This window comes from Motacilla alba, chromosome 12, assembly GCF_015832195.1.
Source record: "Motacilla alba alba isolate MOTALB_02 chromosome 12, Motacilla_alba_V1.0_pri, whole genome shotgun sequence".
Classification (NCBI taxonomy): domain Eukaryota; kingdom Metazoa; phylum Chordata; class Aves; order Passeriformes; family Motacillidae; genus Motacilla; species Motacilla alba.
The window spans coordinates 19,065,665-19,079,331 of NC_052027.1; positions in this window are offsets into that span (position 1 = coordinate 19,065,665).

Genomic DNA, 13,667 nt, shown 5'->3' on the forward strand with positions numbered 1-13,667 from the left:
GGTGAGCAGCTCTTTGGAGTTTGAGCTCTTTTTTTCTCCATTTTTTCCCTCCTGCTGGTTTTGAGTGTTACTTTCTCAGGTCCTGCGTGTTATCCAGGGTGCCTTAATCCAGATACCCTGAGTCACCTCAGGTCCGTGGAGCTGTTAATAAATAAAATTAACCTCTCTGTAAATTAAAATTTAAGTAAATTAAAATTAATCTCTCTGGTGATACGTCCTGTAAGCAATGTCATGCCCCAGTTTCTGGGCTGGGGCACATCACTGCAGCTTTGTTGGGCAGCTTTTTCCACCCTGGCTCTCAAATCAAACATTTCCCTTCTGTTTGTGCAAGCCCAGGGTGGGAAATGTCCAGTGGTGTTCCAATATTAAAGCAGAAAGTGACAGCTTGGAGGAGGCCTTAAAGGAGAGGAGAAAAGATTCTGAGCTTTAAAACAAAGGAAAAGATAAAAATCCCAGCACTTCCGAGGGAAGATGAGGAAATAACAGAAGAATAAAGATTAATTGTTCAACGGTTTCTTTGCTTAAGTCTCCACAGCAAGAGGTTAACTCCCACCAGATGTTTAAAATAATTACAATTAGCAATAAGCTGGAGTGCAGAGAGGAGGAAGAGAATAGGTTAAATGTGTTCAGCTGGGTTAGATACACTCAAGTGAGTGAGCTGCAAGGAAATTTACCCTGGAGTATTTAAGGAAATAGCTGAAACAATCTGAGCCATTAAATGATTATCTTTAAGAGCTCACGGATCACGGAAAAGTGAGGCCTCAGAGGACCCAGGAAGGAAAAATTCTTACACTTTTTTCTTCCTTAAGAAAGGACCAAGACAATCACAGGTTATTCCAGCTTCAAACAGCTAATTAATCACTGATTTGTGTAACTGTCCATCTTAGGATACCCAGCCAATAGCAACAGAGCAAGTATTTCTTGTCAAGACTGAAACTGTGCCATGTTAATTTAATTTAATTTCCTTTTTTGACAGAATAATTGACCTTGTGAGCGTAGGGGAAGCAGTTCATGTGCTGTGCAATGTAACATTCCTATGAACAAGCCGGGGAAGCACTGAAAGCTGAAACCATTGCAGGTGTAAAAATGGATTTTAAAATTATTTTGGAATGGTTTTTTTGGAACGGTTTGCTGCCAAACTGAGAGATCATCCCAGCTGGGGTGCACAAGGGGTTTTCTGGGTGCCATGCGCTTCATGACTGGGATAACAAAATACAAAATACACAGGGCACCTAGAAATTCCAAATCCCATCAGAGACCCGAGAGTTCTGGAGCTCCGTTTTTCATCCAGGCTGACCCCGAGCTGCTGGGCTAAAGAAATGCCCGGGATGCACAGCAGGCAGCGAGGCCCAGCAGCCAGAAATGGGAATTTTTACCTGAACAAGGCAGCACTGCCCCGTGCCATCCCAACCATGGATCAAAGGAGGGGTGCAGGGAGCAGATCCCAGGACTGCTGGGGCTAAAAGGGTGGTGGCTTGGTGGCCAAAAGCTCTGCTTGGTGGCCAAAACACCTGCGTGGCTGGCAGTGGCTGGCAGTGGCTGGCAGCAGCACTGCCCGTGCCTGCTTTGTGCTGGGTTTCAGGGCACCGGCAGCCCCAGGTGCTGAGGAGCAGAGCTGGGAGCTCCCAAAGCCGAGCCCTGGTGTCTCAGCCAGGATGGGATTTGCTGGGGGAAGCCACCCACCCTTCCAATCCTGCAATGAACCAGCCCCTGCCACATCCAGCCTGCTGTCCTGCTGCCGTTTCCAGTCGCTGGCTGCCCCCAGTGCAGGCTGCTCCTTGCAGAGCCCTGGTGGAGCCCAGGGGTGGCACAAACCTGCCTTGCTCCCCTGGCCGAGCCAGCCCTGCACTGCCACTGTTCCCACGAGCTCTGCAGAGGGAGGACTTGATGTTCCCCAGCTCAAGAAAAAGCCTCAGGAAATTGCAAAAAGTCCTAAAAAGCCACAGTTTGTTTTCATAACATTCTTTTCCTTTTAGAGAAGTCTTTTTTTTTTTTTTCCCCTTAATATTCTCTCTGATATTTCAGGAGTCAATGGACATCAATGATCCAAACACTGCAGAAGAAAGGATGGCACAAGTCACTGGAAAGGTGTCCTGGCTAATTAGCAGGGCTTCATTTATGTAGGAAAGAAGGGTGTTTAAGTTACACCAAAGAGTCTCAGATTTCTTTTTTCCTGCCATCATCTGGTTCTGAATGAATCTCTAGGCTCCCTCTAGATGCTCTCCTCAAACTCTGACTATTTACAAAGAGAAAACGTGCATTTGTGTCATGGCCTGAGTTTCTAATCCTTAATTTAAGTCTGTCCAAAAGCCAAGCATCCAGTTAGACCCATTCTGGGTCGGGGGGAGCTCAGCCTGGCAAGAATCTCCTGCAGGGATTGATGGCTCAGGCTGGGGTTCGCCTCGTTCTCTGGAGGTGCTGCTCCTTCTGCAGGCTCTGGATGGAAATTTTAAATGACTGAATAAAAATGAGACAAATCCCAGTCTCCACAGCCTTGTGCCACCCCAAATCTTTTTCCTGTCACGTGCAGAAGCTTCTTTCTCTCATTTAATGGATGACATTTTAAAGAAATCTGCTACTATAACTAAACAATATCATTTTTGCATGGAACCTAGCAAAGCTCATGCCATTACTTCGTTCTTCTCTCTTTCCTTCTCACCTTCACATCCATGAGATTTGCAAAATAACCTTGTCTTAGGCAAAAAAAAAAAAAAAAACCAAAACCAAAAAAAAAAAAAACCAAACCTGAGGCATGAGAAATTTTGGGTCTGGCTGAAAAAAAATCTCGAATTTTACTCTATTACACAAAACCTCCACTTGATGTGGCTGGATTTGCTTCTCCCCTGCTGGAATGGGGTTGCCAAGGCTCTTGCCAAGCTTCAGGGTGCTGCAAGGACTTTGTGGCACTGCTGACATCTGTCACTGGCTTTTCCTAGGAGCTGGACAAAGCCTTGCTGCCAGTGCTGAGATTTGCTGAGTCCCACCCAGCAGGAGATCCTTGGAGGGGGATCTTCGCCATGCTCTGGCTCTTTACTCACAAGGAGGTGGCAGAAGGGCCTCCAGAGTTTGCAGAAACCAAGAGAGCTGCGAGAGCTGTGAGTGTGCATTTAGAGCTCGCGGCACGGGTCCCTCCCGTGAAAGAGGACCACAGTGAGCTCGTGGCACAGGTGGGACCTGATGGCAATATTTACCATAACATTCAAGAAAAACTGTTCAAATCTGCCTTCCCAAAAGCCCGGCCCAGCCTTCCCTAGGGGCCCATTTGTGGCTGCACTGGGCACGTTACTGGGCCCCCTCCCAAAGCCTTGGGTGCTTGGAACTGCCTGTTCCAGGTGACAGGTCCCCTCTTTGTCTCCAGCTGTTGCATTTATTATCAGAGGACGAGCAACAATACATTAAATTCTTTCCTAATGTTTGTTTCTCTTAGGCAATTGCGTCTGCCATGGGGATAGCACGCAATCAGGGCTGGAAGGAACAGCAGGGTTTGCAAATCACGGGTGGCTGAGCTGGGGATCTTCGCTGGGTGCGTCCAAGAGCAGAAGGGGAAGGGCCTACAAGGCAGAATATTCACCCAAGTGTGGTGGAATATTCAAATGTGGGGAATCGCTCCCTTAGCAGGAAATACAGAAAGCCATTAACAGGTGGAACTGGGCAACAGATGTCACACCTTCAGCTGCTGCTGGTCCCTGTGAATGAGCTGGAGTTTTATTGCTTTCAAAGAGAGAAATGTTTGTTTATTTTGTTTATATTTATTCTATTATATATTTCTTAATATAGCTTTATTATGTATTTATATCTAATTATATATGTAAATATTTGTGTATTATATTTATATTTATGTAATATATTTTATATTTATTGATATATTTTAATTTTTTATATTTCTATATTTTATTTGATACAATGTTTATATATTTATATCATATATGTTTTTGTTTTATGTGTTTATATATGTATTTGTGTCCATGCTGCTCTCACTGGCAAAGGTTCAAGCACTGAAACAAACAGTTACTGCATAAATGTCCTCCCTCGATAGCAGCAGCTGCAAGCCAAGGGGGTTTAATTCAGGTGTGCCCTTAATTTACCTTAAAATTTTGCGGTTTTTCCATCTCCCAGGTACCAACATTTTCAGCCCTGAAGCTGCAGAGAAAACCCCACCTTTGAGAGAAAAACAGGCTGAATTCCTGGTGGACTGTGGGGGAAGGTGCAGCTCCCAGATGTGCTCACAAAGAGCAGGAGATGGTGCAGCAGGACAGGCTGCCCCTGGCCCGGGCCAGCTTGGTGCCTCTGCTCCCAGCCTGCCTCCAGGACAGGAGGAGCCTGCTCGGAACGCTCCTCTCCAGCAGCCCCTCCTGCAGATTCTCCAGCCCAGCTGCTGCTCTTCCCTCTCAGTCCGCCAGGAACAGCTCAGGACTCTCAGCTCCATGGAGCAGGAGAATGGAGCAGATCCATATCCCCTTCTAACACTTTTCTCCTCATTCTCTGTTCTAAATGTGATATTGAGTTCCTTCACCAGCCCCCCTCTGCTTTTCTGAAATCCACCCCTGACACCCCAAGCGTTCCCTGACACTTCTGTGAGCTCCTGTCCCCCAGAGTGAGAACACCTTGACTCTCCAGTTGACCTGGATCACAGTGGGCACCATGTTACACCCAGCCTTGTCAAATCCTGTGTTTTACCGAGTTTTCCACATCATGTCTGCCTTCAAGTAACAGAAAATAAAAACACTGGACTAGTTCAGCAGAGGCTGAGGGTTCCAGCCTAAAATCACCACAGATTTCCTTTGATTTAAGAATTGATTTCAACAGAAAGAAAATAGAACCATAAGAAAGAAATCATTCTTCTGACTCTGTGCTCCTGGAAATCTGTTCCTGAAGTGACCCAAGGAAATCAGTGCTTATCTCTTTTTCAGCACAGCTCTTTTCCCTGTAATCAGCTGCCTGAAAAAGGTGTGCAGAAACCATTAGCTGGAGAGAGCCTCCAAGCCTCCCCTTCGGGTTTTGTAGTTGCTCCCAGAAAATAAAATGTCATTTCAGCATTGCTCCCACACTGCCTGGGCTCTGCTCTGGGATGCACTGAGCCTAACACACCGTTGGCCACGGTGTAATAGAGGCAAGCAGGTGGAAAAATAAAATATGATTTTAGTTTCCTGCCATCCACGGGGCTCTTACCACACCCAAAGCAGAGAGGGATTGTGAACGAGATCTCGCTTTTTGTTTGTCACTTGATTGATGAGGCGTTTAAGTAATTCTCACCGAGGGTGTTTAAAGCAGCTTTTTCCCTGCCATGGCATGCTCTTGGGTTTCTTCTCTGGGAGCTTGTGTTCACAGACTCTGCAAAGCCTGCAGTGCTGGAGCTGAGCGAGCAGAACTCCTCGGCTGGATGGAGCAGGACAGGGCACCTAGACAAAACACTGGAGGGGCAATCTGTGAGCAGAGTGCCACGGCCAGACTGATAGCAGCTCTTCCCTGCCAGCTGATAAAGGAGTGGCAGAGTCCCCAGACAGGGAACTTTGAGGCTTGCAGGCTGTGCTGGCTCTGAGGAGCCCGGGGTGGGTGAGTGTGTGAGCAAAGCCCAGCCCCGACGGGGCACTGATGGACTGAGGGGCAGGAGCCCTGCTCAAGCAGGGTGAGAGGCACAGGCTCCTCCAGGCTGCTCTCGAGCAGCTCTGTGCTTGCTCAGCTCCTGGTCCTGTTCTGAGAGAGGCAATGCAGAAAATGGGAGCTACCAAAAAAAACAAAAGCAAATCAACAAAAAGCTCAAACAAAACCCCAAACCTCAAAAAGCCCTTCAGTCTGGGGGCTGTTGCCAGTGGGCTGTGACACTGCTGTGGCCTGCATGGCACACACCCCTGCTCCATCCGTGTGGAGAGCAGGGGGAGCACCCAGAGCAGAGCCCTGCCTGGACCTTGTGTCCCCACAGGAGCGTTCCATCCCTGCCTGGCTGACAATCGACCCCCAGGAGATAATCCCCCTACCAAACCCAGCTTGGGCACTCCCCAGGCTTTAATTCCAGACAAAAAAGGTGTAAACTTTCCTCCTTGTTCTGGCCCTGTTTGGCAGCAGGGTCTCTGTCCCACGTGTACAAAGAATCTCAATTCCTTTTTCACTCTGCTCAGAAGTGCAAGGTGCAGGCAGCTTCTCACAGGCACGACATTCCCTCTTCCCAGCCTGAGAAAAAACATACATTGTGTTACTCCACTAAGCCAAAGCCACGAGGGAGAATTGCTCTTAGGGTCAGAAAAAATGGAGTGAAACAGAAGCACTTCTAATAAAAATAAATGCTGTTTTTATTCCCCGCTAGAAAATTTCCCTCTCCTTGAAGGACAGAGTATTCTGTGACAAATGTTCTCATTCCTCTTTTATTTTTAATCCAAATTCCCAGCTGTGATTGGCCTGGGGTCACATGCCATTTGTTCTGCCTGAACATCCTCAGATGATGGCTGGAGTGTTGTGAGTCATGTTCTGGAGAGGCTCTGCAGCCACCACAGCGGGACCAGCTCTGCCCAGGGCAGCAGCTCCAGAGGGCTCCCGGGTGTGCAGAGAGGGGATTGTGCCCATTGTCCCCCCCGGCACAGCAGCCAGGGCAGAGGGAGGGGGCACTGGCCCTGCCTGGCTGCTCACAGTGCACAAAAGCTGTCCTGGCACAGAGGGGACAGCAGAGGTGACGTGCCAGCTGTCAGGGACGGCGACAGGGAAATCTCCCCTCCCGAGGTGCTGCTCTGTAAACACAGTCACCCTGGGAAGAATTACTGCCATCCTGCTGAAACCTCAGCAGGATTTGGACAAACAGCTGGAGAAATGCTGAGCAGGGAAGAGCTGGGGCTGGTGCTCCCAGCAGCTCTCTCTGCAGCTCCTCTGCTGACTCCTGACTGTGCATTTCCAGCAGCTGCTCCAGCAGGCAGCTGGTGACATCCAAACATCCTAAGTGGGCTAAGCTGCTCTGATCCCTGGATTTCTCCTCTGTTTCCTCAGCCTGAGGGAAGCCTGTGAATTTTTGGTGGCTGATCACTCAGTGTCACTTTGTTTTATGGACAGGAAAAGCCTCTCCAGACACTGAGAAGAGAGCACCTCCGAATTTATGGCTGGATGCCACTGCTCTGCTCATGAAGATGAGAACTGGAGCATTTGCTCCATGGAATATTTGCTATTTTTCCTAATTCAACAAAAGGACAACTCATTTTAAACTTCTGGTGCCATCCACGTGGCCTCGGAGGCATTTTCCTGCAATCAGTGCTCGGATGTAGGAGAGCGCAGGGTGCCTCACAATAAAGGATTCATTGGGACCATGGAGTGACCAGCAGGGTTTCAAAGGGACACAGGAGTTATGGGGAATCTTTTCAGCCTGCTCCTGGATGTGGTTCCACATGGGCCACCCCAGCAGGACGCAGAGCTCTCCTGGGGTTTTTTGGGACATCTTTGACAGAGGCATTCTAGATACCCAGTCCTGCAGATTTAATAGCCTGGCTCTACCTCACAACCACCCAGGAGCTGGGGAGACTTGGTAGGAGGAATTTTTATGGTGTTTTCCCAAGGAGCAGCTCTAAGAAATGCAATCAGTGGGGTCAGAAGATTATTTCAGCTGCTTCTGCCATATTCCTCCAAGGATTTGAGGAGAATGGCTGGATTTATGGACTCCTACTCAGGTTATGACCCATTTGTTTCCTCCTCTTTTTATGCAGGTGAGATGGATCAAATCCCTGGAGAGCAAAGTCTGTTTACCTGCAGAACAGTGGGATCCAGCAGCAAGGCTGGTTGACGAGTCCCTCCCTGCAGAAACCAGCCTGGAAAGCCACTTTTAGGGCCCAGGTTAATCCAGAATTTGTAACCATCTCCTCCTGGTCCTGCTGAGCCTACTGACAACAGTGCTCACTAAATTTCTGGTCCTTTGCTGTAAGAACAGGGCTACAACCAGGCTCTTTTCTGTGAATTTGGCTGTGCCCATATTTCATCTCCTGGGCAATAATCAATAGTTTTGCTGCTGTGCAAGATCTCTTGGTCCGTGTCCAATACATGGGGTATTTTCACGGAACATTTGTACGAATTCTTTTCATGCAATTTTTCCTCTTTTTTTAAAAATTTTTGTAGCATTTGTGAAGCAGAAATCGCAGCTGCCTCCTGAAGCAAGGCCAGCCTCAGCCTATTTTCCAAGTTCTGGAATCATTACAGTTTAGCTGGGTGCAATTTCTGGAATCCTTGTGCAACGAGCACAGCCCTGTTGCATTTCCCAGCTCAGGCTCCCGTGGCAGCCATGGGCACTTGCACGGAATTGGGACCCTGAAGTTTTGTGTGCCAGAAGCTGCAGATAACAGCAGAGCTGAGCTGCTGCTGATTAGAGATAACTGTGGATTGGCATGCTGATCCCAGAGCCGCTTTCAAGCTGTCACAGAAGAAGGAATGGAACAATTCCTTGTCCCAGCAAATGACAGCTGTTTGTGTGCAGCGGTGGCAAGGACAGCTCTGCGCCCAAACTGGTGACTGGAACAGAGCCAGAACTCAGAGGCGATCACTGGGGATGGCAAGAGGGGACGAGTGACAAATCTCTCCTCTTTCCATTTCACCCAGCAGTTTAAATATAGAGAATTTGAGTTGCCTTACTCTTCCAACCAACACAGGCACAGAAATGTTTGTGCCCTGACTCAGCAGAGGAGGGAAATTGCCTTTTGCAACTGCCCCACGCCAAGCACTGAGCCTGGACAGCAAAATTAATCTTTTACAGGCACTTCTGGAAGTGAAACCCGGTGACCAAGAGGGCGCAGGGCCTTGTCACCACAGGGGTGACTCAGCACGGCGCAGAAAGGAAGCGATGGAGCAGCAGTGACAGCGCTGTCAGGTGACCGCTTGTGCTGGTCACACGACATCGAGGGCAGAAGGGGCTCCTGGGGTGCTGATTTCAGTGGCCTGGTTTATTCTGGAACTGGATACAGAGCCCTTGGTCATGAAGAATCATCACGGAAGAAGCTGAAGGATTCACACATGGAAAATGTTAAATGATCCGATATTGCTTTCAAAGATGTTTCAGTTCTAAGAAGAGGCTGTGCATGGAATAATAACCAGGTTATACTTTATCTGCCTGTGCCAAAGTGGAAATTGAGTTGTGGCAGGACAGTTCATGCCTTGCTTTTGGTGCTTCTTTGGGAAAAGGGGGCAAACCCTTCCTGTGGGGAGGAGCAGAGGTGAGCAGGGCATCCTCTGCCTCTGCTCCACCCATTGTCAGACCTTAGAGCCTCAGTTTAGCGAGCTTACACTTCTGCTTTAGTCTTGAATTGAAATTCTTGGTGAATCCTGAACTCCATAGCCAAAAGAAAAAACCTCTGGGGACAATCAAACCTCCTGGAACAATCCTCAGGCTACAGAAAACCAAGGGATAATTCTTGGCAGGACTGTACTTAATGAGAGCCCTTCCAATACTGCTGCTTTATTGAACAGGGAAATTGCTCTGGATTCTCCTTTCTCCAAATCCCAGCCCTCTCCATCTCCGTGGAACAGCTCCTTCATTCCCCCAGCGCCCAGGCTGCCCCATAAATCACACTTGTACAGCAAATAGGATTAATTACAGACCCAGAAATATTCCTGCCCACATTCCCACCCCTGCACAGCCCACAAAGCCCTGTGGCAATTCAAATATGTGGATTATGGGTTGCTTCCCCAGGGTCACTGGAAAGCTAAGGACAGATGCTTGGAATCCTCTGGCTGTCAGGAATGCTGCTGCTCTCTTAGACATTAGTCCCAAATAAATAAATAATCTCAAGCCAAGTTGGTTTTTATTCTATTTTGAAACCTCACATTGATGCAACAGGGCCTTGCAATAGGGCTGGTTGGAAAAGACAGTGAAAGTTTCACCTCAGGAGCAGACAAAATCTCATTACTTTTGTGAACAGCAGGGGTTTGGTGCAACCCCACGCTGGGAAGACCTGCTCGTGGTGCACTGCCCTTGGTGGCCTTCCCAGGTCTTCAGAGTGATGGGAATCACAGAATCCCAGACTGGTTTGGGTTGGGAGGGATCTCAAAGCCCATCCAGTGCCATCCCTGCCATGGCAGGGACACCTCCCACTGTCCCAGGCTGCTCCAAGCCCCATCCAGCCTGGCCTGGGGCACTGCCAGGGATCCAGGGGCAGCCCCAGCTGCTCTGGGCACCCTGTGCCAGGGCCTCGCCACCCTCCCAGCCAGGAATTCCTCCCCAATATGCCATCTAAATATCCCCTTTTCCAGCTTAAAGCCATTCCCTGTGTCCTGTCCCTCCATCCTTGTCCCCTCCAGCTCTCCTGGAGCCCCTCCAGGCCCTGGCAGGGGCTCTGAGCTCTCCCTGGAGCCTTCTCCCCTCCAGGTGAGCCCCCCCAGCTCTCCCAGCCTGTGGATGAAGCTCAATGACCAAATGTTCCCTGTTGAGAGGTCAGGGGACATTCCCATGGGGAAAGACACGAGGGACTGGGTTTGCAAATACAACTGGAAACAATGGAACACAGCTAAGACAAAAAACTTGGGTCAAAAAATCAGGGAACACTGCAAGACCATAAATCAGAGAATATTTTTTCCATGAAGTTCTGTTTCTTGGGATCTTAAAAGCAAATGTTCCCTGGTTTTTAGGGTAAACCTTAAAGTCACTTACGCTTCCTGAGGTGCCTCTTTCTTACGCAGGAATTTCTCACAGCCGGAGAAGGCTCTAAAGAGGAGTCAGGGGTTTGTCCTGCACTCCTGCAGTGGATTGCATGGAATTCCTGACATTGCTCTCCTCTTTTCTCTCCCTCAGAGTTACTTCTCTTCCCTCAGAATATTCCCTCCTCCCTGGCAGCCGTGCGAGGAGCAAATCCATGTTTCAGAGCCAGGAGGGGTAAAGGGCCCGAGGGTGGGATTGTGGCTGGCACTGCCTGTGCCACACTGCTGCAGGGAACAAGGGGACAAATTCCAGAAGGATTCAGAAACACTGACTTTTCCTTTATGGCAAGGAGCTCTTCTAGGATTTATCATTCTATTTATGCTCAGGTCGAAGAAATACACAGTGGCAGATTTTTCAGCCTTGAAAGAAGCTCAAAAACATTTCATAAAGGCAGAGCAGGAGATGATCCAGATCAGGTTTGCTTTCAAAGTCCTCTGCGATTTTTCTCAGTTTTAGCAGAAGGGGGGAATTCACTTCAGCACCATCAGAAAATTTATTTTGAGGACATATTGTTATTAATGATCAGTACAGACCTAAAGAGACTCAGCAATTTTCCTGTAGATAGCTGCCCTGTTTGGGCTAAAAATCCTTTTTATCCCTTTCACCTCTTTTCTGGTCGTAAACATTGCAGCACCAGTTCCATAAAATGAACATTCTGGACCCTTGTCTGGAAAAACATCTCCTGGAATTAATGCTATTAACGTTGTTCCTGTGTTTTACAGCATTCATTGGCTGTGTCTGCTTGGATTTTTCAGAGCAGCTGATGCACCAACACTTCCCTGAGGACTGGGTTTACTCCAGTTTCCAGAGCTGACTGGGAATTGTGCCGGCAGGTAGGAAATCCCAGCCCCACCGAGCTCCAGGTCCTGGTGATGCCACCAGGAGGTTTTGCTGCCCCTGCGTGCCCCGTGGCACTGCCCACATCAGCACTGGCTGTCTCTGAGGCAGCTCCTGCTCTGGCACCTCCTCTTTGTTTTGGCTGTGCAAGGATAACATCCAGCAGACTCCCGGTGTTCTTGGGGCACAGCTGGGTACCCACTGCCTGCTTTCTTCACTGATAATTAGAATTTAACTGGGAAAAAATGGTGCCTCCCAGAACATCCTGCAGCCTGGACTGGGCCATCCTGTGGTGCAAACAGATGCTGGTGTATCTGAGGCAGGCAAGTGCACATATTTCAGTTATTGCTGTGCACTGGCATCATTTAACATTGCAGCAACGTGACAGAGACTAAACAGTGGGGTTTGCCTTGAGTTCCTGATACGGGGAAGAAGCAGGGGTGAGATGAAGCTGAGCAGTCCAAGTTCCAGCGGGGGGCTGCAGATCTTCCCTGAGCCCAAATCTCTTGGCTGAGAAGCGAGAGGCAGAGCTGAGCTGAGTGCCAGCCAGCCTCTCAGTGCCCCGTGGCTCTCCTGTAGCCCTGGACAGCTCACTCAGGGAGGAGCAGCAGGGCTGAGCACAATTCCAGGATCCAGCTGGGGCTGGGGGCACAGCTGGAAGGGGAGAGGTTCTCCTGCTGCATCCATTCAGAGCTGGCAGCCCGGGGAAGGATTGTCCCCTCTGAAATGCAGTGCTACCTGGCTGTTGTTGGGTGAGAAGGAGCTCAAACCCAGGCAGTTCAGGTCTAGTTCTCAAATTTCACTCATTTCTCCTACAGCCATGGTTCCCATTCTAGCAGACGGAAGATTCTGCAGAAATACAACATTTGACATTCATTTTTCACACCTTCCTTTGAAGCAGGAGGAAAGCTCACACTGCAGGTTAGAAATACCTGGGGTCTGGTACAGTTTAGCAGTTCCTAACTTTTTTTTTTCTTTCTTTTTGGCACAATTGGATACTTCAATTTGCCATCCATAAAAATCTAGATTTCCATGGGAAGACTTTGATGAAGAGTGCTCTAGAGAGCCTTTTCAAATTCCAGCTGCTCACCAAGGAGAGCAGAGTATTCCTTCTGGAGCAGGGAGGTGATTTGAAATGTGCATTTATGGGGTTTGAAATGTGCATTATAGATACTTAATAGGTTGAAGGAGTAAATTTGCATTTAGATAGATGCTGCTATTGCTGTGAGTACATAGTCACTTGGAAATGAATTTTAGTCAACGAGTTGCTTTTAAAGGAGTCTTAAAAGGAATTATTAGAAATAATAGGTCTCAAATAACACGACTGCTCTCTGTTAATACCAAAGTTAGTGGCATGGGAGTGACTTCACTCCTTTATGCAAATAGAGGAGTGAGTAACTGAGGTGTTCCTCGTCCAGTACCTGTCAGAACGGGCATCAGGACCCAAAATTCACATTTTTTTATCTGCCTAGACCCGGGTGCCTCTAAAAGCCGGCTGGAAAGGTGTCAGAAATGTGGCATTTTTGTGAAAGTCTGTGAGGAAAGTGTATAGACCTTGCACAAGAGCCAGTTGCTGGTTTATTTATTCCAAGTATTGGAGTGCAGCCACGAGCCATGTTTTAATCAGACCCCGCTCTCCTGGGGGGCTCAGACACCCATTGCAGGAATTGATGCAATCCTGCTCCACTCTTGCAATGAGCTGTGGTCAGAGCTTGCAAGAGTTTCCCTAAATTCCCATTTCTGCCATCAGGCTGTCACTGGGTAACCCTGCTGCCAACGGAGGTGGGATCCAGCCCTCACGTCCCAGGATTTTTGCCTGAATCCAAGGATATTTCCTTTGGATGGTTCCTGTAGTGATTGACACATCACTGTGATGGGTGCTGGAGGACAATGATCACATCTTTATGTGTAGAAGAAATTACCCTGACTACAGACATTGCAGAAACTTCTTGGTTGCCAAAGGCTGGCAAGTTTAGCTTGGGTTCTGGAGCACAGGATCAGAGTTTTCCATGCTCCTTGCACGTGCCCAAAATGAAAAGGTTCCAGAGGTCAGACTAGGCCCTCAGATTCCTCCATGCCGTGCCCATGTCAGCAAAGCCTCGGTGACCCACCTGCCACAGTGACTTTGTGCAGGCGTGGTTGGCTGAAGCTCAGCCAGCAGCTCTGCCTGCAGGTT